We start from the raw sequence: 25,648 nt of genomic DNA, 5'->3' as shown, positions 1-25,648 counted from the left end.
TTCTGGGCCCTGAAGGAAAGGAGGGGGCCCATAGGACCTGGGTACACAGAGCAACATACCAATTTTAAGCTCTTAATTGGCAAACCCGAGAAATGGGGGTCTGGCTCTGAAAATGATTTTTCTCTTTTGTTTTGGCAGCTGTGTTTCTATGGCTTGACTGCTCTTTGGATACAGCTGCAAGGCTTCTCAGGCTTCCCTGCCCTAGGAATAGGTGGCAGAATTAAGTCTGTTTGAGTGTTTGTCTGAAGTGCTGTCTTCCCCAGGAGAGGGGTGGTGCCAAGCTCAGGTGGAATCCCTCCCTCAAGGAGTTCAGACCCCCAGGTCTGAAAAACTGAAGTGATTAAAGCCAGCCTACAACCTCTCCTCTGTCTCCACCATGCCGCCAGCAGGGAGAGTCTGCTGAGGTTAAAGGTACCACATCACCATATGCTGGTGGGACCCTCAGGAAGGAAAGTGCCACATCCTGGGCAGGATAGGAAAAATGCAGAGTCCAGACACTTCATAGGAAAGCCTTTCCACCTGCTGGTTCTCACCCTCAGGGAAAACTGATGCAGGTGACTTTTTCCTCCTGACAGGAGACCAGTTTGGTCTGGGAAAATATGACTGGAGTCTATAGTACTTAAGAAGACCCTCTAAGGGTTGGGGCGGGGGGAGGCACCATACAGGCAGGGCAAGAAATAGGAAAACAAGGATTAAAAAAATTCAGATCTGTTTAATAAAACCTAAGCTAGAGGTCCAGAAAAAGCTGAACTGAATGTCAAAGAACAGATAGACATCAAAGTCATCCAGCAAGAAAAACCTAGGTAAAAAAAGTGAAAGCAATCTCCAGAATAAACTAATTAAGGTAATTAAATGTCTAGACACCAGCAAAAAAATAATGAATCACACTAGGAAAATTGAAGATATGGCCCAGTCAAAGGAACAAACCAACAATTCAAATGAGATACAGGAGTTGAAACAATTAATTCAGGATGTTGGAACAGGCATGGAAAACCTCATCAAAAACCAAATCAATGAATTGAGGGAGGATATAAAGAAGGCAAGGAATGAACAAAAAGAAGAAATCAAAAGTCTGAAAAAACAAATCACAGAACTTATGGGAATGAAAGGCACAGTAGAAGAGATGAAAAAAACAATGGAAACTTACAATGTCAGAGTTCAAGAGGCAGAAGATAGGATCAGTGAACTGAAGGACAAGACATCTGAAATCTGACAAGCAAAAGAAGATATAGAGAAAAGCATGGAAAAATAGGAGCAGGGACTCAGGGAACTGAATGAAAACATGAAGCACACAAGTATAGGTGCTGTGGATGTCCCAGAAGGAGAACAGAAGGGAAAAAGAGGAGAAAAACTAATAGAGGAAATTATCACTGAAAATTTCCCAACTCTTATGAAAGACTTAAAATTATAGATCTGAGAAGTGCCGCGTACCCTAAAGAGATGTACTCAAAGACACTTACTATTCAGAATGTCAGAGTTCAAAGAGAAAGAGAGAATCTTGAAAGCAGCAAGAGAAAAGCAATCCATCACATACAAGAGAAGCCCAATAAGACAATGCATAGATTTCTCAGCAGAAACCATGGAGGTGAGAAGACAGTGGTGTGATATATTTAAATACTAAAAGAAAAACTGCCAACCAAGAATTCTATATCCAGTAAAATTGTCCTTCAAAAATGAAGGAGAAATTAAAACGTTTTTAGGCAAAAAATCAGTGAGAGAATTTGTGACCAAGAGATCAGCTCTGCAAGAAATACTAAAGGGAGCACTAGAGACAGATATGAAAAGACAGGAGAGAGAGGTGTGGAGAAGAGTGTGGAAATGAAGACTATCAGTAAAGGTAAAAGAAGGAAAATTAGTTATGACATATAAAATCCAAAAGGCAAAATGGCAGAAGAAAGTACTGCCTGTACAGTAATAACACTAAATGTTAATGGATTAAACTCCCCAATCAAAAGACATGGACTGGCAGAATGGATTAAAAAACAGGACCCATCTATATGCTGGGTAGGATTAAGAGATGTATTTTAGACACATGGATCAACATAGGTTGAAAGTGAAAGGTTGGGAAAAGATATTTCATGCAAACAAAAATCAGAAAACAGCAGGAGTAGCTATATTAATATTCAACAAATTAGACTTCAAATGTAAACCAGTTAAAAAAAACAAAGAAGGACACTATGTATTAATAAAGGAACCATTCAGCAAGAAGACATAACAATCATAAATATTTAAGCACCAAGCCAGAGTGCTCCAAAATACATAAGATAAACACTGAAAAGAGAAATAGACACATCTACCATAATAGTTGGAGACTTCAATTCCCTGCTTTCATCAATAGACAGAACATCTAGACAAAGGATCATTACAGAAACAGAGAATTTGAATAATACATAAACGAACTAGACTTAACAGACATTTATAAAACATTACGCCCCACAACATCAGGATACACCTTTTTCTCAAGTGCTCATAGATCATTCTCAAGGATAGACCATATGCTGGGTCACAAAGCAAGTCTCAATATATTTAAAAAGATTGAAATCATACAAAACACTTTCTCAGATCATGAAGAAATGAAGTTGGAAATCAATAATAGGCAGAGGGCCAGAAAAATAAAAAATATATGGAGGCTCAACAACACCGTTTTTTTTTTAATCATCACATACTTGTATATTCATCTCCACTATCATTTCTCAGAACATTTATATCACTCCACAAAAATAAATAAAATGAAAAAAGAAAAAACTCATACATACCATACCCCTTTCCCCTCCCTCTCATTGACCACTAGTATTTCCCTCTACTCAGTTTATTTTAACATTTGTTCCCCTATTATTTATTTTTAACCAATGTTTTTTACTCATCTGTCCATACTATAGGTAAAAGGAGAACAAGGTTTTCACAATCATACAGACTTTTTTGCCAAAGCTATATCATTAGATGACCATCTTAAAGAAACATGGCTACTGGAACACAGCTCTACAGTTTCAGTCATTTCCCTCTAGTCTCGCTAATACACTTAAAACTAAAAAGGGGTTATTTATATAACGCACAAGAATAACCTCCAGGATAATCCCTTGACTGTATTTGAAATATCTCAGCCACTGGCGCTTTGTCTTGTCTCATTTAGCTCTTCACCCTTTCAGTCGAGAAGGTTTTCTAAATCCTTTAATGCTGAGTCCCAGCTCATTCTAGGATTTCTGCCTCACATTGCCAGGGATGTTTACACCCCTGGGAGTCAGGTCCCATGTAGAGAAGGGGGGGGGCAATGAGTTTGCTTGCCTGTTGGCTGAGAGATAGGCCATATATGAGTAACAAAGAGGTTCTCTGGGGGTAACTCTTTGGCCTAATTTTAAGTAGGCTTAGCCTGTCCTTTGTGGGGATGTTTCAAATGAACAAAACCCAAGTTTGAGGGTTCAGCCTATTGATTTTGTTTAACAACACACTCTTAAACAACCAGTGGGTCAAGTAAAAAGTTCAAAGAAATCAGTAAATATCTTGAGGCAAATGAAAATGAAAACACAACATATCAAAATTTATGGGATGTGGCAAAAGCAGTGCTAAGGGGATATTTACTGCCCTAAATACCTATATCAAAAAAGAAGAAAGAGCAAAAATCAAGGAATTAATTGCCCACTGGGAAGAACAAGAGACAAAACAGCAAACTAACCCCAAAGCAAGCAAAAGGAAAGAAATAACAAAGATTAGAGCAGAAGTAAATAAAATTTGGAACATGAAAACAATCAAGAAAACCAACAAAACCAGAAGTTGTTTCTATGAGAAAATCAATAAGATTGATGGACTCTTAGCAAGGTTGACAAAAAGAAGAGAGATGATGCAAATAAATAAAATCAGAAATGGAAGAGGGGACATAACTACGGACCCTGCAGAAATAAAGGATGTCATGAGAGGATACTATGAACAGCTTCATGTCAATAAACTAGACAACGTAGATGAAGTGGACAACTTCCTAGAAAGGCATGAGCAACAAACACTGACTTGAGAAGAAATAGATGACCTTAACAAACCAATCACAAGTAAAGAAACTGAATCAGTCATTAAGAAGTCCCCAAAGTGTTTGCAGAGTCCCCTGTGGGGAATGGTGAGAAAGGGGGAAAATTCAACTTCCCCAAGTGGAGAATTCTTGATATTCTCACAGACAATGGGGACAGACAAAGCAATAGGCCGAGCCTCCAATCTTGGGGTCTGTTCATATGAAACTTAATCCTGCAAAGGATAGGCTAAGCCAACTTAAAACTAGGCCAAAGAGTCACCACCAAGAGAACCTCTTCTGTTGTTCAGATATGGCCTCTCTCTCTCTCAGCTGACACAGAAAGCAAACTAACTGCCCTCCCCCTCTCAATATGGGACATGACTCCCAGGGATGTGGACCTTCCTGGCAATGTGGGATAGAAATTCTAGAATGAGATGGAACTCAGCATCAAGGGATTGAGAAAATCTTCTCAACCAAAAGGGGAAGAGCGAAATGAGATAAAATAAAGTGTCAGTGGCTGAGAGATTCCAAACAGAGTTGAGGGGTTATCCTGGAGGTTATTCTTATGCATTAAATAGATATCACCTTGTTAGTCAAGATGTAATGGAGAGACTGGAGGGAACTGCCTGAAAGTGTAGAGGTGTACTCCAGTGGCCATGTTTCTTGAAGATAACTGTATGATGATATGGCTGTCGCAGTGTGACTATGTGGTTGTGAGAGCCTTGCGTCTGATGCTCCTTTTGTCTACCTAATCAATGGATAAGTAAAATATATGAATTAAAAATAAATAAATAATAGGTGGAAGAAATGTTAAAATAAATTTAGTAGGTTGAAATGCTGGTGATCAGTGAAGGGGAGGGGTAAGGGGTATGGTATGTATGAATTTTTTTGTCTTCTTTTTATTGCTTTTTCTGAATTGATGCAGATATTCTAAGAAATGATCATGATGATGAATATACAACTATGTGATGATAGTGTGAGTTATTGATCATATAAAAAGAATGGAATGATCATATGATAAGAATGTTTGCGTTTTTATGTAGTTATACATCATAAATAAAAAATAAATTAATTTAAAAAGAAAGGGAGGAGTAAGGGGTACGGTATGTATGAATTTTTTGTTGTCTTTATATTTCTTTTTCTGAATTGATGCAAATGTTCTAAGAAATGATCATGACGATGAATATGCAACTATGTGATGATATTGTGAACTACTGATTATATATGTAAAATGGAATGATCAAATGTTAAGAATGTTTGTGTTTCTTTGTTGTCATATGTTTTTAAAAATTTTTTAATTAAGTAAAAAAAGAACCATGTTGTAGAATAAATACTGAAAATAATCATAATATATTGCCAAGTGAAAAGAGATTTAAAAAAAAGAAGCTCCCCAAAAAGAAAAATCCAGGACAGACGGGTTCACATGTGAATTCTGCCAAACATCCCAGAAAGAATTAGTACCAATCCTGCTCAAACTCTTCAAAAAAATTGTAGAGGAAGGATGGCTACCTAACTCTTTCTATGAAGCCAATATCACCCTCATACCAAAGCCAGACAAAGATACTACAAGAAAAGAAAATTACAGACCAGTCTCTCTAGTGAATATAGATACAAAAATCCTCAACAAAACGCTTGCAAATCAAATCCAGCAGCACATTAAAAGAATTATATGCCACGCCCAAGTAGGATTCATCCTAGGTATGCAAGGATGGTTCAAATTAAGAAAATCAATTAATGCAATACACCATACCACAAATCAAAGCAGAAAAACCACATGATCATCTCAATTGATACAGAAAAGTCGTCTGACAAAATTCAACACCCTTTCTTGTTGAAACACTTAAAAGGATAGGAATAGAAGGGAACTTCCTCAACATGATAAACAGAATACCTGAAAAACCCACAGCTAACATCATCCTCAATGGGGAAAAATGGAAAATTTCCCCCTAAGATCAGCAACAAAACAAGGATGTCCACTATCACCGTTGTTACTCAACATTGTGTTGGAAGTTCTAGCCAGTGCAATTAGACAAGAAAAAGAAATACAAGGTATCAAAACTGGAAAGGAAGAAATAAAACTCTCACTGTTTGCAGTTGATATGATACTATACGTCGAAAACCCTGAAAAATCCACATCAAAACTACTAGAGATAATAAATGAGTACAGCAAAGTGGTGGGTTACAAGATCAAGATTCAAAAGCCAGCAGTGTTTCAATGCACTAGTAATGAAGAATCTAAGGGGGAAATCAAGGAAAAATTCCATTTACCATTGCAACCAAGAAAATAAAGTACTTAGGAATAAATTTAGCTAAAGATACAAAAGACCTATGCAAGGAAAACTACAAGAAATTGCTAAAAGAAATCACAGAAGACCTAACTAAATGGAAGGGCCATGTTCATGGGTTGGAAGACTAAATATAGTTAAGATGTCAATCCTACTTAAATTGATTTATAGATTCAATGCAATACCAATTAAAATCCCAAAAACTTACTTTTCAGAAATAGAAAAACCAATAACCAAATTTATCTGGAAGGGCAGGTTGCCCCAAATAGCTAAAAATATCCTGAAAAAGTAAGATGAAGACAGAGATCTCATACTACCTGACTTTAAGATGTATTTTGATGCTGCAGTGGTCAATTAGCATGGTATTGGCATAAAGGTAGATATATTCATCAATGGTCGAATAGAGTGTTCCGATATAGACCCTCTCATCTATGGACAATTGATCTTTGATAAAGCAGTGAAGCCAACTCACCTGGAACAGAACAGTCACTTCAATAAATGGTGCCTAGAGAACTGGATATCCACATGCAAAAGAATGAAAGAGGATCCATATCTCACATCCTATACAAAAATTAACTCAAAATGGATCAAAGACCTAAACATTAGATGTAAGAACATAAAACTATTAGAAGAAAATGTAGGGAAATAATTTATAAATCTTATAATAGAAGGCAGTTTCCTAGATCTTACATCCAAAGCATGAGCACTGAAGAAAGAAATAGATAAATGGAAACTCCTCAAAATTAAACACTTTTGTGCATCAAAGATCTTTGTCAAGAAAGTAAAAAGACAACCTATACAATGAGAGACGATATTTGGAAACAATATATCAGATAGGGGCTAGTATCCAGAATATATAAAGAAATTGTCCAACTCAAGAAAAAAAAGACGGTTAACTCAATTACTAAGTGGGTAGAAGACAGGACAGATATTTCTCAGAAGAGGAAATACAAATGGCTAAAAGGCAAATGAAAAGATGCTCAACTTCACTGGCTATTAGGGAAATGCAAATCAAAATCACAATGAGATACACCACCAGAATTGTCATTATCAGTAAAACAGAAAATGACAAGTGCAAAAAGAATGTAGAGAAATAGGCACACTTATCCACTGCTGGTGGAAATTTCAAATGGTACACCCACTGTTGAAGGCAGTTTGGAGGTTCCTTAGGAAGTTAAGAATAGAACTGGCATACAATTAGGCAATGCCATTGCTAGGTATCTATTCAGAGGACATGAGGGCAAGGACACAAATGGACATTTGCACACCAATATTTATAGCAGCATTGTTTACAATTGCCAAGAGATGGAAACAGCCCAAATGTCCATCAACAGATGAGTGGCTAAAAAAGCTGTGGTATGTGCATACGATGGAATATTATGCAACTGTAGAATAAAGTCATGAAGCTTGAAACAACATGCTTCAGGACATTATGCTAAGTGATACTAGCCAGAAACAATAGGATAAATACTGTATGGTCTCAAAAATGAGTGAATTTGGAAAATTTCACTTAAGAACAGAGGCCTTCAGGAGATAGACATAGGGTAGATTTTGGGTAATTGGAGCTGAAGGGATACAGATTATGCAGTAGGACTGATTATAAAAATTCAGAAATGGATAGCACAATACTACCTAATTGTAGCACAATAATGTTAGTATACTGAATGAAACTGAATGTGAGAATGATAGAAGGAGGAGGGCTGGGGACACAAATGAAACCAGAAGGAAAGATAGATGATTGATTTGAACAGTGAGTAAAAAGCTATTTCCAAAGTCCTTTAGTGGAATGGCAAGAGAGGGGAAAATCAAACTTTCCCATGTGGAAAATTCCTGATATTCTCACAAGCAGTGGGGACAACCAAATCAATAAGCTGAGCCCTCAATCCTGGGGTTTGTTCATATGAAACTTATCCTGCAAAGGACAGATTAAGCCTACTTAAAATTAGGCCTAAGAAACCTTGAGTAAAACATGAGATTTGGTCGATTTGTCCAGAGTAATGCCCGACAAATCCCAGAGTGATTTGAACAGTGAATAAAAACGTATTTGCAAAGTCTCCTTCAGGGAATGGTGATAAACGGGGAAAATTCAACTTCCCCAAGTTGAATTCTTGATATTCTCACAAGCACTGTAGACAACAAAACTATAGGCTGAGCCCCCAGTGTTGGGGGTTTGTTCATATGAAACTTAACCCCACAAAGGATAGGTCAAGCCTACTTAAAATTAGGCCTAAGTGTCATCCCCAAGAGAGCCTCTTTTGTTGCTCAGATGTGGCCTCTCCCTCCAGCCAACACAACAAGCAAGCTCACCACCCTCCCCCTGCCTACGTGGGACATGACTCCCAGGGATGTGGACCTTCCTGGCAACATGGGACAGAAATTCTAGAATGAGTTGAGACTCAGCATCAAGGGATTGAGAAAAATCCTAGAATGAGCCAAGACTCAGTCAGCATCAAGAGATTGAGAAAACCTTCTCAACCAAACAGGGGAAGAGTGAAATGAGACAAAGTGTCAATGGCCAAGAGATTCCAAACAGAGTCGAGAGGTTATCCTGGATGTTATTCTTATGCATTAAGTAGATATCACCTTGTTATTCAAGACGTAATGGAGAGGCTGGAGGGAACTGCCTGAAAATGTAGAGCTGTGTTCCAATAGCCATGTTTTTTGAAGATGATTTTATAATATCACGTTCACAATGTAACTGTGATTGTGAAAACCTTGTGTCTGATGCTCCTTTTATCTACCTTATCAACAGACGAGTAGAACATATGTTTAAAAATAAATAATAGGGGAACAAATGTTAAAATAAATTTAGTTTGAAATGCTAGTGATTAATGAAAGGGAGGGGTAAGGGATATGGTATGTATGAATTTTTTTTTCTGTTTTCATTTTATTTCTTTTTCTGAATAGATGCAAATATTCCAAGAAATGATCATGATGATGAATATGCAACTATGTGATGATATTATGAATTACTGATTATATATGTAGAATGGAATTATCAAAATAAGAATGTTTGTGTTTGGTGTCTTTTGGTATTTAAAAAAAATTAAAAAAAAAATTTTTTTTAAATTAGGGCTAAGAGTCACCCCCAGAGAACCTCTTTTATTGCTCAGATGTGGCCTATCTCTCTGTCAGCCATCGCAGCAAGCAAACTCACTGCCCTCCCCCTCTCTACATGGGACATGACTCCTGGGGTGTAAATCTCCCTGGCAACATGGGACAGAAATCCTAGAATGAGCTGGAACTCAGCATCAAGGGATTGAGAAAACCTTCTCGACTGAAGGAGGAAGAGAAAAATGAGATAAAATAAAGTATCAGTGGCTGAGAGATTCCAAACAGAGGTCATCCTGGAGGTTATTCTTATGCATTTTATAGATACCCCTTTTGAATTTAAAGTGTATTAGAGAGGCTAGAGGGAAGTACCTGAAACTGTAGAGCTATGTTCCAGAAGCCATGTTTCTTGAAGATGAACGTATAATCATATAGCTTTCATAATGTGACTATGTGAGTGTGAAAACCCTGTATCTGATGCTCCTTTTATCCACAGTATGGGCAGATAAGTAAAAATATGAATTAAAAATAAATAAATAGGGGAACAAAAGTTAAAATAAACTGAGTAGAGGGAAATAGTAGTGAACAATGAAAGGGAGTGGTTAAGGGGTATAGAAAAAAATAGGGGGAACAAAGTTTAAAATATATTGAGTACATGGAAATATTGTGGTCAATGAGAGGGAGGTGTAAGGGGTATAGTATGAATGAGTTTTTTCTTTTTTCTTTTTATCTTTTTCTGGGGTGATGCAAATGTTCTAAAAATGATCATGGTGATGAATATCCTATGTGAGGATATTGTAAGCCATTGATTGTCCCCCATGCATGGAACGCTTGTATGTTAAGAATGTTCATGCTTGTATGTTTTTTTTTTTGGTTTGATAATAAACAATAAATTTTTAAAAAATAGACTTCGTATGAGCAACCAATAAATAAATAAATGAAAAGCTTTTTAAGGTTAAATAAAACTGGAAATGGTATATTAGAGATAGGGTTGAGCAGGTCCTGAAGGCACAAGTAATTTACAAATAAGTCACAAGGAAGTGGCCCAAATGCCCATGGCCTCCACTCCTACATTACCTTCTCTTTCCCTGACTAGAGCTCTGGCCCCTTGAGAAGTTCCTTATAGTCAGTTGACTGAGGAAGAGCAAATCAGGCATGGGTTTACAGATGGCTCTGCTTGATATACAGGGACCACTCAGAAATGGACAACTGCAGCACCACAGTCCTATTGTGGGAGTCCTTAAAGGACAGTGGTGAGGGAAAATCCTCCCAGTGGGCAGAGCATCAAGCAGTGTAGCTGGCGGGTCATTTTGCTTGGAAGGAGTACTGGCCAGAGATGCATTTGTATACTGACTCATGGGCTGATGCTTCTGGTTTGGCTGGATGGTCAGGGACTTGGAAGGAGCATGATAAGAAACTTGGTGACAAAGAGGCCTGGGGGAGAAATATGTGGACAGACCTCTCTGCAGTGGGCAAAGATCTTGAAGATATCTGTGTTCCATGTGAATGCTCACCAGAGGGTGACTACAGCAGAGGAAGGTTTTAATAAACAAGTAGATAAGATGACCCTTCCTGTGGATACAAGTCATCCTCTTTCCTCAGCCACTCGTGTCATTGCCCTATGGGCTCATGAACAAAGTGGGCATCATGGTAGGCATAGAAGCTGCATATGCGTTCAGTAACATGGACTTCCACTAACCAAGGCTGACATGGCTTTGCCCACTGCTGAATGCCCAATCTGCCAGCAGCAGAGACCCACACTCAGTCCCCAATATGCCATACTTCCCCAAGGTGACCAGCCTGCTGTCTGGTGTCAGGTTGATTACATAGGACCACTTCCATCGTGGAAGGGGTAGCAATTTGTTCTAAGTGGAATGGACACATTCTCCGGATATGGATTTGCATTCCCTGCACACGATGCTTCTGCAAAAACTAACCTACACAGACTTACAGAATGCCTTATCCACTATCGTGGTATTCCACACAGCATTGTTTGTGATCAAGGCACCCACTTCACAGCAAATGAAGTGAGGGAATGGGTACATGCTCATGGAATTTTCTGGTCTTACCATGTTCCTCATCATCTAGAAAACGACAAGTGCTGGAGAGGATGTGGAGAAAGAGGCACACTTATCCATTGCTGGTGGGAATGGCAAATGGTACAACCACTGTGGAAAACAGTTTTGTGGTTCCTCAGGAAGCTAAGTATAGAATTGCCATATGACCCAGCAATATCATTACTAGGTATCTACTCAGAGGACGTGAGGGCAAAGACACAAATGGACATTTGCGCACCAATGTTTATAGCAGCATTATTTACAGTTGCCAAGAGATGGAAACAGTCTAAATGTCCATCAGCAGACGAGTGGCTAAACAAGCTGTGGTATATACATACAATGGAATATTTTGCAGGTATAAGACAGAATGAAGCTATGAAGTATGTAACAACATGGATGGACCTTAAGGACGTTATGTTGAATGAGACTAGCCAGAAACAAAAGGACAAATACTGCTAGGTCTCACTGATATGAACTAACATTAATGAATGAACTTGAATAATATCAGTTAAGAACAGAGAATTTGGAGAATTTCAGTTAAGAATAGAGGTCATCAGGAGATAGAAATAGGGTAGATATTGGGTATTTGGGTAACTGGAACTGAAAGGATACAGATTGTACAATGGGACTGATTATGAAAATTCAGAAATGGATAGCTCAATACTACCTAACTGTAATGTTAGAACACTGAATGAAGCTGAATGTGAGAATGATAGAGGGAGTAGGCCTGGGGGTACAAAGGAAATCAAAAGGAAAGATATACAATAAAGACTGAGATGGTATTATCTAGGAATGCCTAGAGTGTATAATGATAGAGACCATACATACAAATTTAAAAATGTTTTGCATGAGGAAGAACAAAGGAATGTCCAATACTGAGGGTGCTGAAATAGATGGTAATTAATATTTTAAAACTTTAACTTATGTGTGAGATAAAGCAAAAAATATTTGTTTGGTACAAAATCTGTATTTTGACTAGTGCAGTTCCTAATATAACTTATGTGGACAGTTTAATTGAACACCTTAAGTACATGGAAGCTTGGGTAGGGCATGAGATTTTGTAGGTTTGTCCAGAGTGATGCCTCAATAAGTCCAGAAGAATTTGAACAGTGAGTAAAAGTGTATTTGCAAAGTCCCCTTGGGGGAATGGTGAGAAAGGAGGAAAATTCAACTTCCCCAAGTGGAGTACTCTTGATATTCTCACAAGCAGTGGGGACAACCAAAGCAATAAGCTGAGCCCCCAATCTTGGGGTTTGTTCATATGAAACTTAACCCCACAAAGGATAGGCTAAGACTACATAAAATTAGGCCTTAGAGTCAACCCCAGAGACCTCTTTTATTGCTCAGATGTGGCCTATCTCTCTGTCAGCCAATGCAGCAAGCAAACTCACTTCCCTACCCTTCTCTATGTGGGACATGACTCCCAGGGGTATGGACCTTCCTGGCAATGTGGGATAGAAATCTTCGAATGAGCTGGGACTCAGCACCAAGGGATTGAGAAAACCTTCTCAACCGAAAGGGGGAAGAGAGAAATGAGACAAAAAAAAAAAAAAAAAAAAAAAAGTGTCAATAGCTGAGAGAGTCCAAACAGAGTTGAGAGGTTATCCTGGAGGTTATTCTTATGCATTAAATAGATATCACCTTTTTAGTTAAAGCATAACAGTCAGGCTGTAGGGAACTGCCTGAAAATGTAGAGCTGTGTTCCAGTAGCCATGTTTCTTGAAGATGATTGCATAATTTTATAGCTTTTGCAGTGTGACTGAGTGATTGTGAAAACCTTGTGTCTGATGCTTCTTTTATCTGCCTTATGGACAGATGAGTAAAACATACGGATTAAAAATAAGTAGATGATGGGGGAATAAATGTTAAAATAAATTTAGTAGATTAAAATGCTGGTGATCGGGGAGGGGTAGGGGTAAGGGGTATGGTATGTATGATTTTTTTCTGTTTTCTTTTTATTTTTCTGAACTGATGCAAATGTTCTAAGAAATGATCATGATGATGAATATACAGCTATGTGACAAAAACATATTTTATGTTGATTGGTTTTATTAATAAAAATTTTATAAAAAATGCATGATGGACTTGTTGTTTGGAGAATGGCTGTATCCAACGAAGGATTCAACTGTCAGGAGCAGACTTAGAGCTAAAACTGGTGGCCTCTTTTGTAACCTTGTCAGTGATGTGGAATGGCAAAATTCCACCTATAATTTCTCCTACATCATATGAAATGGACAGCTTGTTACTTTTGCCTCCTTCCATCAAAGTTGTTACTCAGATATGCTCACCAACTCTTTATGCTGAGGTATAGTTTATACAGGAAACCCAGGATAAATGCTTGATTTTTCATTTATTTAATATTTTCAGAATAATGAGTTTCTTCACTAGCATCTTCCACAGGCAACCAAAGAGGTTTTTTATATTTATTTTTAGTATTACAAGGAACACATGCAATCCAAAAGTTAATTTGCTTTTTAAAAAAATTTCTAGAACTTAAAGAATATCTTCCTTTTCACTTACAGTGACCATTGTTCAAAAAACATTATGCACATGTAAAGTATGAGAAGACCTTCATGTTTAAAAGTGAGTGTAGCTTAGGACAACAATGGAATTCAGGAGAGAATTCTATTCAACTTTTGCAAGTTGAACTCAAGTTCTAGCTACATCAGCATCAGATAACATGCATTAAGACTCATCACATCAAAACCTGATAATTCTACTGGGCATTGTAACAAGTTGGTTAAACAAATACAATAGAAGCCAAACCAAATCATCTACTTTTGGTCAAAATATGCCCCTGCCAACACCACCACACACATACCTTTTTGTTTATAGAAGTTGGAGGTTTGCAGAGCAATCATGCATAAAATACAGATTCCCATATACACCCATATTAACACCTTGTATTGGTGTGGAACATGACCATTTGTTTTTTTCTTTCATTACGTTAATTGGGTATATTATATTAACTGATTTTCTTATGTGTAATTACCCTTGCATACCTGGGAAAAATCCCACTGGATCATAAAACAGAATTATTTTATGTGCTGGTGGGTTAGGTTCTTAGTAGTTTGTTGAGGATCTTTGTATCTATATTCATAAGGTATATTGGTTTGTAATTTTCTTTTCTTGTGGTATCTTTATCTGGCTTTGATGTTAGGGTGATATTAGCCTCATAGAATTAGCTAGGGAAAGTTTCCTCCTCTTAAGTTTTTTGGAAGAGAATGAGCAGGATTTGTGATAATTCTTGGAATATTTGGTAAAATTCACCAGCGAAGCCATCTGGTTCTGAGCTTTTCTTTTTTCAGTTTTTTTTTTTAATTAGAGAAGCTATCATTATACAGAAAAATCATGCATAAAATACCAAGTTCCCTATATGTAGCACTTGTACTAGTATGGTACATTTGTTATAATTTATGAAAGAACATTTTTATAATTGTACTATTAATAATAGTTATTAGATGAGTTATGAGTATGGGTCCAATCTCTTTATTTATTATTGTTTTGCTGATGTCTTCTATTTCTTCTGGAGTCAGTGTCATGGTCAGGATCATGTGTTAACTTGGCCAGGTGGTGGTACCTGTTTGATTGGGCAAGTGCTGACCTGTCTTTTGCTATGAGGACATTTCATAGAATTAAATCACGATCATGTCAGCTATATCCACAGCTGATTCCATTTGTAATAAGCCAAGGGCAGTGTCTTCTTTAATGAAGATGTTTAATCTAATCACTGGAAGGCTATTAAGGAGGATTCAGAAGAGAAAGGCTCTCTTCCTGCTTTGGCTGGCGAGCCTCTCCTGTGGATTTCGTCCAGACCCTCCATCAGAGTAGTCAGCTTCACAGCCTGCCCTGCAGATTTTGGACCCTACATTCCCACGGTTACATGAGACACTTTTATAAATTTTATATTTACAAATATTTCCTGTTGATTCTGTTTCTCTAGAGGACTCTAACTAATATAGTCAGTGTTTGTAGTGTATGATTTCTAGGAATTTTTTATCCATTTTATCTAGTTCATTGTTCTAGTTTGATAGCTGCCGGAATGCAATATACCAGAAATGGAACGGCTTTTAAAAAGGGGAATTTAGTGAGTTGCTAATTTACAGTTCTAAGGCTGAGAAAATGTCCTAGTTAAAACAAGTCTATAGAAATGTCCATTCAAAGGCTTCTAAAAAAGATACCTTGGTTCAAGATGGCTGATGAAGTTCAGGGTTTCTCTCTCAAGTGAGAAGGCACATAGTGAACATAGGGTGTCTCTCTCCTCTGGAAAGGCACGTGGTAAACATGGTGTCATCTGCTAGTTTTATCTCCTGACATCTGTTTCATGAAGCCCCCCGGGAGGCATTTTCCTTCTTCATTTCCAAAGGTCACTGGCTGGTGAACTCTCTGCTTCTCATAGCTATGTCATTCTTTTCTCTCTCAGAATCTCCTTCATTCTCCAAAATGTTTCCTCTTTTATAGGATTCCAGTAAACTAATCAGGACTCACCTAAATTGGTAGAGACATGTCCTAATCCAGTTTAAAAACCACTCTTGATTGAGTCACATCTCCAGGGAGATGATCTAATTACAGATTCAAACATATAGTATTAAATAGGGATTAGAAGAAATGGCTGCCTTTACAAAATGGGATTAGGATTAAAACATGGCTTTTCTAGGGTACATATATCCTTTCAAACCAGCACATTCATCTAATATGTGGTGTACAGTTGTTCATAGTGTCCTCTTATAATCCTTTTTATTGCTGTGGGGTCAGTTATAATGTCCCACATTCACTTCTGATGCTAGTTACTTGTGTCATCTCTCATTTTTTTCTGTCAGTCTAGTTAATGGTTTGTTAATTTTATTGATCTTTTCAAGGAATGAAGTTTTGGTTTTGTTGATTCTCTCCCTCAGTTTTCTATTGCATTCATCTCTACTCTTATTTTTGCTATGTCCTTCTTTTTGCTCTCTTGGGGTTTAGTTGCTCTTCTTCTAGTTCTCCAGTTATGAGGTGAGGTCTGATTTGAAATCTTTCTTCTTTTTAAATGTAACCATTTAGAGCTAGAAATTTCCCACTCAGCATTGCCTTTGCTGGATCCCATAAATTTTTGGTATCATGTGTTTTCATTTTCATTAAGCACAAGATATTTCCTAATTTCTCTTATGATTTCTCCTTTGCCCCATTGGTTGGTTAAGAGTTTGTTAATTTCCATATATCTGTGAATTTTTCTGTTTTTCCTCTGTTATAGATTTCTGGCTTCATTACATTTTCGCTAGTGAATACAAACAGCAGGAGGGAAATATTTTTGAGCTTATCAAACATATATTACGTGACCTAACATATGGTTTATCCTGAAGAATAATTAATTTGCGCTAGAGAAGAATGTATATTCTGCTAGTGTTGGGTGAAGTGTTCTATATATGTCTGTTAGATGTAGCTGGTTTAGAGTTTTACCCAAGTCTTCTTTTTCCTTATGATCTTCTATCTATATGTTCTGTCCACTTATTGAAAGTGGTGTTTGGAAGTCTCCTACTATTAATACAGAACCATTTATTGCTCCCTTCAAATCTGTCAATACTTGCTTTATGTATTTTTGGGGTCAGCTGTTAGGTGCATAATATATTTACAATTGTTATGTCTTCTTGTTGAAATGACCCTTTATAGTATATAGTGACCCTCTTTGACCCTCATAACAGTTTTTTACTTAAAGTCTGTTTTATCTGATATTGGTACAGCCACCTTCACTCTCTTTCAGTTACTATTGCATGGCATATTTGTTTTTGTTTTCATCCTTTCACTTTCAAACTACTTATATCTTTGAATTGAATGTGAGTCTCTTGTAAAAAGCATATAATTGGGTTATGCTTTTTAATCCGTTCTGCCAACCTCTGCCTCCTGACTGGGGTGTTTAATCCATTTATGTTTAAAGTAACTACTGAATGCAGGATTTTCTTTTGCAATTTTGTTATTTCGTGTTTGTAATTCTTATACTTTTTTTGACCCTAGATTCTTCCATTTCCATATTAAATAGCTTCTTGTATTGTATAATTTTTGTTCACTCTCCTTTCTTTCTGAATACTTTTATCATTTATTTTCTTTGTCATTACCATGAGGCTAAAATTTAACAACATAAATCTATAATAATTATGATTAATTTGATACCAACTTAACTTCAATAGCATAAACATATGTTGTTCCTACAACCCTCTGTTCCCCAACCTTATTAGTGTACTTTACTACAAATTATATCTTTGTACATTGTAGGTAAAAGAAAGAACAGATTTATCATTATTTTTATACATGTGCATTTTAGAATCTGCAAGAAATAAAAAGTAGAGCTACATACCCCAAAATATAATAGAATAATACTGGCATTTTTAATTACCTTTACTGGAGATCATTATTTCTTTTTACTGCTTTGTTCAATTGTCTAGTGTCCTTTCCTTTCAGTCTGAGGAACTTCCTTTAACATTGTTTACAGGTCTAGTGGTCAAACATTCCCTCAGCTTTCTGTTTATCTGGGAATGTCTTAATCTCTCCTTCACTTTGAAAGAATCTTTCTGGATATAAAATTCTTTTTTGGTATTTGTTTTCTCTCAGCACTGCCTTCTTGCCTCCATGGTTTCTGATGAAAAATCAGTACTTAATCTTACTGGGAATTTCTCTTAGATAACACATTGTTTTTCTCTTTCAGCTTTCAGAACTCTCTCCACGCCCTTGACATTCAACAGTTTAACTACTATGTGTCAAGGCAGGTTTCCTTTAGAGTTTCTCTTGTTTAGGTTTCACAGGGTTTCTTAAATGTGCATATGTATGTTTTCCATTAAATTTGGGAAGTTTTCTGCCATTATTTCTTTGAATTGTTCTTCTGCCCCTTTATGCTCCTTCTGGGACTCCTATAATGTATAGAATGGCATGCTTGATGGTTTCCTACAGGCCTCTTAGGCTGTGCTTGTTACAGAACAAAGGCCATGGTTTCTTTTGCCTGATACACTCAATAACCAATTCCTGAGACACCAGAATTTCAAAGAGAGGAGTTTATTAGTAGGCACATATTAGGACAACAGATGGCTTAGTGACCCAAAATCTGTCTACCGAGTTTAAAGGGTTCAACGTTTTTAAGGATTCTAGCAAGGGGAGATGAGGTCATTACAGTTTAAAATAGCAAGTACTAAGCAGAAAAGGAGACAGTGTTATCATTATCATTTCAATAGCAGAACCTAATTGGAAAGGAGGGGAGGCTGAACTATCATTTCATACTAAAGGTATAAGCCAAAAAGAAGGAAGACAAGTTACCTTTCAACAGGAGTGTCTAGCCATACAATTTACAAATGTAAGGAGCTGAAAGTAGTTAATGGCTGACCTCAAATTTTTTTATTAGCATTAGGGCCCTTGCCCTACAAGGTACCTTAAGAAAATTGTCTGGATAAAGGGAGTAATAGCTCTTACAATCACAAAGGCATAAGATAAGGGCTTTTAAGATAACAGAGCAGCAAAATTATAGTTTAGGGACTTCAGGTATTCCCCTCTGTTTACTCCAATATACCAGAAAGCAAAAAGGAATATAATGATTTAGTAATTAAAATCATCCCTTAAGTCCTGATTTAATAGTTAACTGTTCACATTTTAAAGTTCTTTTTTCTTTTTGCTCCTTCCCTTTTAATCATTTTAATTGTCTTGTCTTTGAATTCACTGACTTTTCCTTCTGCCAGCTTCAATCTGCTGCTGAAATCCTTCAGGGAATTTTTCATTTAAGTTATTGTGATGGTCTTCAACTCTAGTATTTCCATTTAGTTCCTTTTTAAAATTTGTCTCTTTATTGAGACTCTTATTTATTCATTCAACATTTCCCTTGTATCCTTTAGGTTTTTTCTCTGTGTTTTCCTTGAGCATATTGAAAATCATTTTTAAAAATCTTCCCTCAAAAAATTTTTTTTTGGTTGCACACTGTGCATTTTAATTTATGTGTTAATTTTGTGATTTAGACCCTAGGCAGTGTTTTCCTTAAGTTTTGTACAGCTAGTGATATGGCAGATATTTCCTTAAGTGCCAAGGGTTAACAAAACAACCAACCAATGCACAAAAAGGCCTTTCACAGTCTTTGCAAATTGACTCTGAACTGGCTGGTCCTCTCCTTCAGAGGTTAGTCCTCCTATCAGTAAGATCAGAGCGATGCAAATGTGAAATTACAGGTCTTCTCTATCTTTTATATGCACACATGTACACATTTTGTCCTTGGGTTATGCTTGCTAGTGGCCTTACAAATTCCCCCAATTTACAGGAACTTTAAGTGTCCTCTTTACTTTTTATGCATACAACTTTCTCCCCGTCACAGGTGCTCTATTGTATGTTTTAAAACAGGTAATTCTTTGTCCCAGGCCATTTTGACTTAATTGTTTCTTACACTGCTTCAGCTGTCCACAAAGGCAGGCAAGTTCTGGAAGGGCAAGCTTGGGATGAGTTTCTTGACCCAGTCTTTCAGGCTGCCACCTGCTAGCTTGGCACCAACATACAGGTACCCCAATATGGGCAAGGGGTTACTCGCACCCTGCTGAAGAGGGCCAGGGACCCACAATAGGATCACAGGCTAGTGCCACACTGCACTGGGGAATGGTTGGGAGAATCCCTTGTTCCAGGCAGCATAACTTGACTGTTCTCATGCAGCATTCTGTAGGTGAGCTCTGTGCCCTGCCTTTCACTTATAGGACAAGTTCTAGGATGGCAAACTTGGAATAAGTGTCCTGGTTCAGTTCCTCAGGCCAGCACTACAGAGACTGGGCCAGACATGCTTGTTCTTGTACGTGCACAAAAGTTACTCTATTCCTTTTGGTACCTGTAACAGGGACTGTGCTGGTTTGAAGCTGCTGTGTACCTGTGAAAGACCATGTTCTTTTTCCAATCCAATCTTGTCCAGGCAGAACTATTGTCCAGTGGGATCTTTTTGATCAATTTGTTCCTATGAAGATGTCACCCACCCAATTGTGGGTGGGACTTTTTGATAAGGTGGTTTCCATGGAGATGGGCCTCTGCCCATTCAAGGTGAGTCTTAATCTGGTTACTGAAGCCTTTAAGAGGGAACCATATTGGAAAAAACTCAGAGCTCACACAGACAGAGATGTCTGGAGATGCAGAAAGAAAATACCCCCCACGGAAGCTGTTTGAAACCAGAAGGCAAAGGACGAGCAGATGCCAGTCACATGCCTTCCCAGCTCAGCTGACAGAGGTGTTCCAGACACCATTGGCCTTTCTTAAGTCAAGGTATCTTTCTCTGATGCCTTAGTTTGGCCATTTTTATGGCCTGAGCACTGTAAATTTGTAACTTAATAATAAATCTCTTTATAAATGCTAACCCAGGGTACACAGATGGTTCAGTGGTAAAATGCTCGCCTTCCATGCAGGAGACCTGGTGTGCTGGTTTGAAAGGATGTATGTCCCCTAGAAAAGCCATCTTTTAATCAAAATCCCATTTCATAAAAGTAGAATAATCCTTACTCAATACTGTATGTTTGAAATTGTAATCAGATCATCTCCCTGGAGGTATGATTTAATCAAGAGTGGTTGTTAAGCTGTATTAGGTGATGACATGTCTCCACCATTTGGGTGGGTCTTAATAAGTTTCAGGAGTCCTATAAAAGAGGAAACATTTTAGAGAATGAAAGAGTTTCAGAGACAGCAGAGAATGCTGCAGCACCATGAAGCAGAGTGTCCATCAGCCAGCTCTTTGGAGATGAAGAAGGAAGACATCTCCCAGGGAGCTTCATGAAAGAAGCTTCATGAAAGAAGAGAAAGCTAGCAGATGACCCTGTGCTCGCCATGTGCCCTTCGAGCTGAGGGAGAAACCGTGATTGCATTCACCATGTGCCTTCTCGGATGAGAGAGAAACTGTGAACTTCACTGGCCTTCTTTAACCAAGGTATCTTTCTCTGGATGTCTTTGATTGGGACACTTTCTCAGCCTTAGAACTGTAAACGAACAATTTATTAAATTCCTTTTTAAAAGCCATTCCGTTTCTGGTATATTGCATTCCGGCAGTGTGCCAGTCTGACTCTGTAGTGGACCCCAGAAAAGCCATGCCCTTTGATCCTCATTCAATATTGCTGGGTGGGAGCATTTTGATTGTTTCTATGAAGATGTGACCCACCTAATTGTGGGTGGCAACTTTTAATTAGATGATTTCCATGGAGGTATGTCTCCACCCACTGAAGATGGAGTTGCTTGCTGGAATCCTTTAAAAGAGGAAACATCTTGGAGAGAGTCCCTTTTTGGTAGAGCCAAGTGAAAGTTAGCACACTGCCACGTTCGCCATGTGCCCTTTCAGCTGAGAGAGAAACGTTGAACGTCGTTGGCCTTCTTGAATCAAGGTATCATTCCCCAGATGCCTTAAATTGGACATGTCTATAGATTTGTTTTAACTGGGACATTTTCTTGGCCTTAGAACTGCAAACTAGCAACTTATTAAATTCCCCTTTTTAAAAGCCATTCCGTTTCTGGTATATTGCATTCCGGCACTTAGCAAACTAGACAGGCAGCTACAAATTAGAACACCTGGATTCGATTCCCAGACCATGCACACACACACACACCCCCAAAAAACCAACCCATTTCTGGTATATTTCATTCTTGTAGCATTAGCAAACTGAAATAGGGACCAATGCTGATGTTGCCAGATTTAAGCTTCCAGGTTCTTGGCTGTGCCACTAAAAAGAATTCAAGGACACAGCAAGGCATAGAATAAGTAGGCAAAAAATTTATTGAGAACACGTGAGAGGACATACGGGCACTCTCAGAAAGAAAGAGCTGAGAAAGGTGAGAGGCAAGAGGCAACATGGGGCCATTTGCTTTCTTTATTTTTTAAGGCTGTAATTTTAAAATGTAAGCATCTTGTGATACATAAAACAAGAGCAAGAAAAGATGAGATTTCCTTTTTAAAAAGAGTATTACTTACATATTAAATATATATAAATATATATCAAATCTATAAGAACCAAAGTTTAATAAAACAGAAGTTGGTTACTTTAATCTTTTCACTTTAAAGACAAGATGAAAATCAAAACCTCTGAACTTACAATTTTCAACTTGAAAGAATCAAAGAATGGTTGCAATTTGAATAGCATCAATAAAGCAAATGTTCTTATGTGTATTAATGGATGATTCTGAAACAGGATAATGTATAAACATTTATTTTGTTCTTAATTTGAAATTGCCAGTGAAATCAATTACAAATATTTATTCTGAAAGGTGCTACTATGAAGGCTACACATTCAAATATTGAGAATGACTATTCAAAACTAAATTTATGGAATACCTAGAAAATGGGTTCAATTGGAACCTGCAGGCAGATTTGTAACATTTATTTGCAATGACTTTTTTTTTTAATTTGCAATGACTTTTTAAAGACTTAGAAGGCTACTGTGTTAATATAAACTAGCTTTAAAATCATCTCCCTTTGTTATTGGACAAAGGCCATGAATTCTTTTGCCCAAGGTGCTCAATAACCAATTTCTGAGACTCTGAGGTTCCAAAAAGAGAAACAGTTTATTATGAGGAGAGCAGATGGCCTAAAATCTGTCTCCCCAAACTGCAGTAATTCAGGTGTTTCATTAGAGAAAAGATGGTCAGGGTTTAGGATAATGAGCACAGTGGCCCCAGATGATGTAATTAGAGGCAATCTGATTATTGAGCATGTGCAAATTGATGCTCAGTCATAGAACATATGTAAGAAAATGGTGGAATCAGGTATAGGTGACTTGTAGGTTAAAGCTTAAGGTACTGTGCATGTCCCATGGACCCATTTTGGCTAGATCCAGTTGGTCATCAAGATTACTTTGGACTGGGGAGGGTTAGTTCTGGGCTGACCCTAGGCCCTTCATTAATAAACATTAGGGTCTATCCTTAGTGATTACAAGACTCTAAAGTTGAAAAACTGGATAACGGAGTACAAATGAAGGTTAGTCACAGATTTTTACAATCAAAGGGACAGAAGATAAGGCTGAACAATCATTATCAGAGATCAAGGCAGCTAGATTACAATTTAGATATTTCAGGAATTTCTCCCTGTCTACTCCAAAATACAAGAAAGCAAAACAGGAATATCTATATAATGATTCAGTTAATAAAAATCATCCCTAAAATCCTGATTTCTTGGTTATACCATTAGTGTTTTCAATTGTCACATGGCCATAAGCCAAACAATCAAACGATTTCAAATGATCACTGATAATATTTAGGCAAAAATTCTCATGTGTGATTATTTTTAATGTTGTGTACATCAAATAATAGTAGAAAGACAACTATATACAAGTTGCAGTTCACTATTTCCAGTAATAGCACAACTGTATTAGAGTAAACCAACTCTATATCAACCATCAAGTGTGATTTCTCCATTACTTCACTTTGTGATGGATAATTAAGAATATGTTCAAGTGAATAAAAAAGTATTTGCAAAGTCCCCTTTGGGAATGGTGAGAAAGGGGGAAAATTCAACTTCCCCAAGTGGAGAATTCTTGATATTCTCACAAGCAATGCAGACAACCAAAGCAATAGGCTGAGTCTCCAATCTTGGGGTTTGTTCATATAAAACTTAACCCCACAAAGGATAGGTCAATCCTACTTAAAATTAGGTCTAAAATTTAGAGATCTCTAAAAGAAAACCTCTTTTTTTTTTTGAAATTTATTTATTAATTTAAAAAAATTAAGAACAAACAAAAACATTAACATATAATTCCATTCTACATATATATTCAGTAATTCTCAATATCATCACATATAGCTGCATAGCATCATTTCTTAGAACATTTGCATCAATTCAGAAAAAGAAATAAAAAGATAACAGAAAAAGAAATAAAACAATAACAGAAAAAAAATTATACATACCATACCCCTTACCCCTCACTTTCATTTATCAATAGCATTTCAAACTAAATTTATTTTAACATTTGTTCCCCCTATTATTTATTTTTATTCCATATGTTCTACTCGTTTCTTGACAAGGTAGATAAAAGGAGCATCAGAGACAAGGTTTTCACAATCACACAGTCACATTGTGACAGCTATATCATTATTCAATCATCCTCAAGAAACATGGTTACTGGAACACAGCTCTACATTTTCAGGCAGTTCCCTCCAGCCTCTCCATTACATCTTGAATAACAAGATGATATCTACTTAATGCCTAAGAATAACCTCCAGGACAACCTCTCAACTCTGTTTGGAATCTCTCAGCCATTGACACTTTGTCTCATTTCACTCTTCCCCCTCTTGGTGAAGAAGATTTTCTCAATCCCTTGATGCTGAGTCTCAGCTCATTCTAGGATTTCTGTCCCATGTTGCCAGGAAGGTCCACACCCCTGGGAGTCATGTCTCACGTAGACAGGGGGAGGGTGGTGAGATTGTTTGTTGTGTTGGCTGGAGAGAGAGGCCACATCTGTGCAACAAAATAGACTCTCTAGGGGGTGACTCTTAGGGCTAAATTTTAAGTAGACTTGACCTATCCTTTGTGGAGTTAAGTTTCATATGAACAAACCCCAAGACTAGGGGCTCAGCCTGTAGCTTTGGTTGCCCACACTGCTTATGAGAATATAAAGAATTCAACTTGGGGAAGTTGCATTTCTCTCCATTCTTCCAATTTCCCGAAGGGAGCTTTGCAAATACTTTTCTACTCACTGATCGAATCACTCTGTGATTCATCGGGGCATCACTCTGGACAAACCAACAAAATCTCATGTCCTACCTGAGATTCCAAGTACTTATGGTGTTCAATCAAACTATCTACATAAGTTGTATCAGGAAATGCACTAGTCAAAATATAAATTTTGTAACAAACATTTTTTGCTTTAGTCTCACACATAAGGTGACATTTTAAAATATTAATTACCATCTATTTTCAGCACCCTGCAAAAATGGCATTCCTTTGTTCTTCCTCATGCAAAAATACTTTAAAAATTTGTACATTTAGTCACTATTATTATACACTCTAGGCATTCCTAGATTATACCATTTCAATCTTTAACATCTATCTTTCTTTCTGATTTCATTTATGCCCCCAACCCTCCTCCATCATTCTCACATGCAGCTTCATTCAGTGTTTTAACATAATTGTATTACAGTTAGGTAGTACTGTGCTGTCCATTTCTGAGTTTTTGTATTCAGTCCTGGTGCACAGTTTGTATTCCTTTAGCTCCAATTACCCAATATCTTACCCTATTTCTATCTCGTGATGGTCTCTGTTACCAATGAAATATTCCAAGTTTATTCACTAATGTCTGTTCATATCAGTGAGA

Source organism: Tamandua tetradactyla, chromosome 19, assembly GCF_023851605.1.
Source record: "Tamandua tetradactyla isolate mTamTet1 chromosome 19, mTamTet1.pri, whole genome shotgun sequence".
Taxonomy (NCBI): domain Eukaryota; kingdom Metazoa; phylum Chordata; class Mammalia; order Pilosa; family Myrmecophagidae; genus Tamandua; species Tamandua tetradactyla.
Note: the sequence above shows the minus strand (reverse complement) of the source record.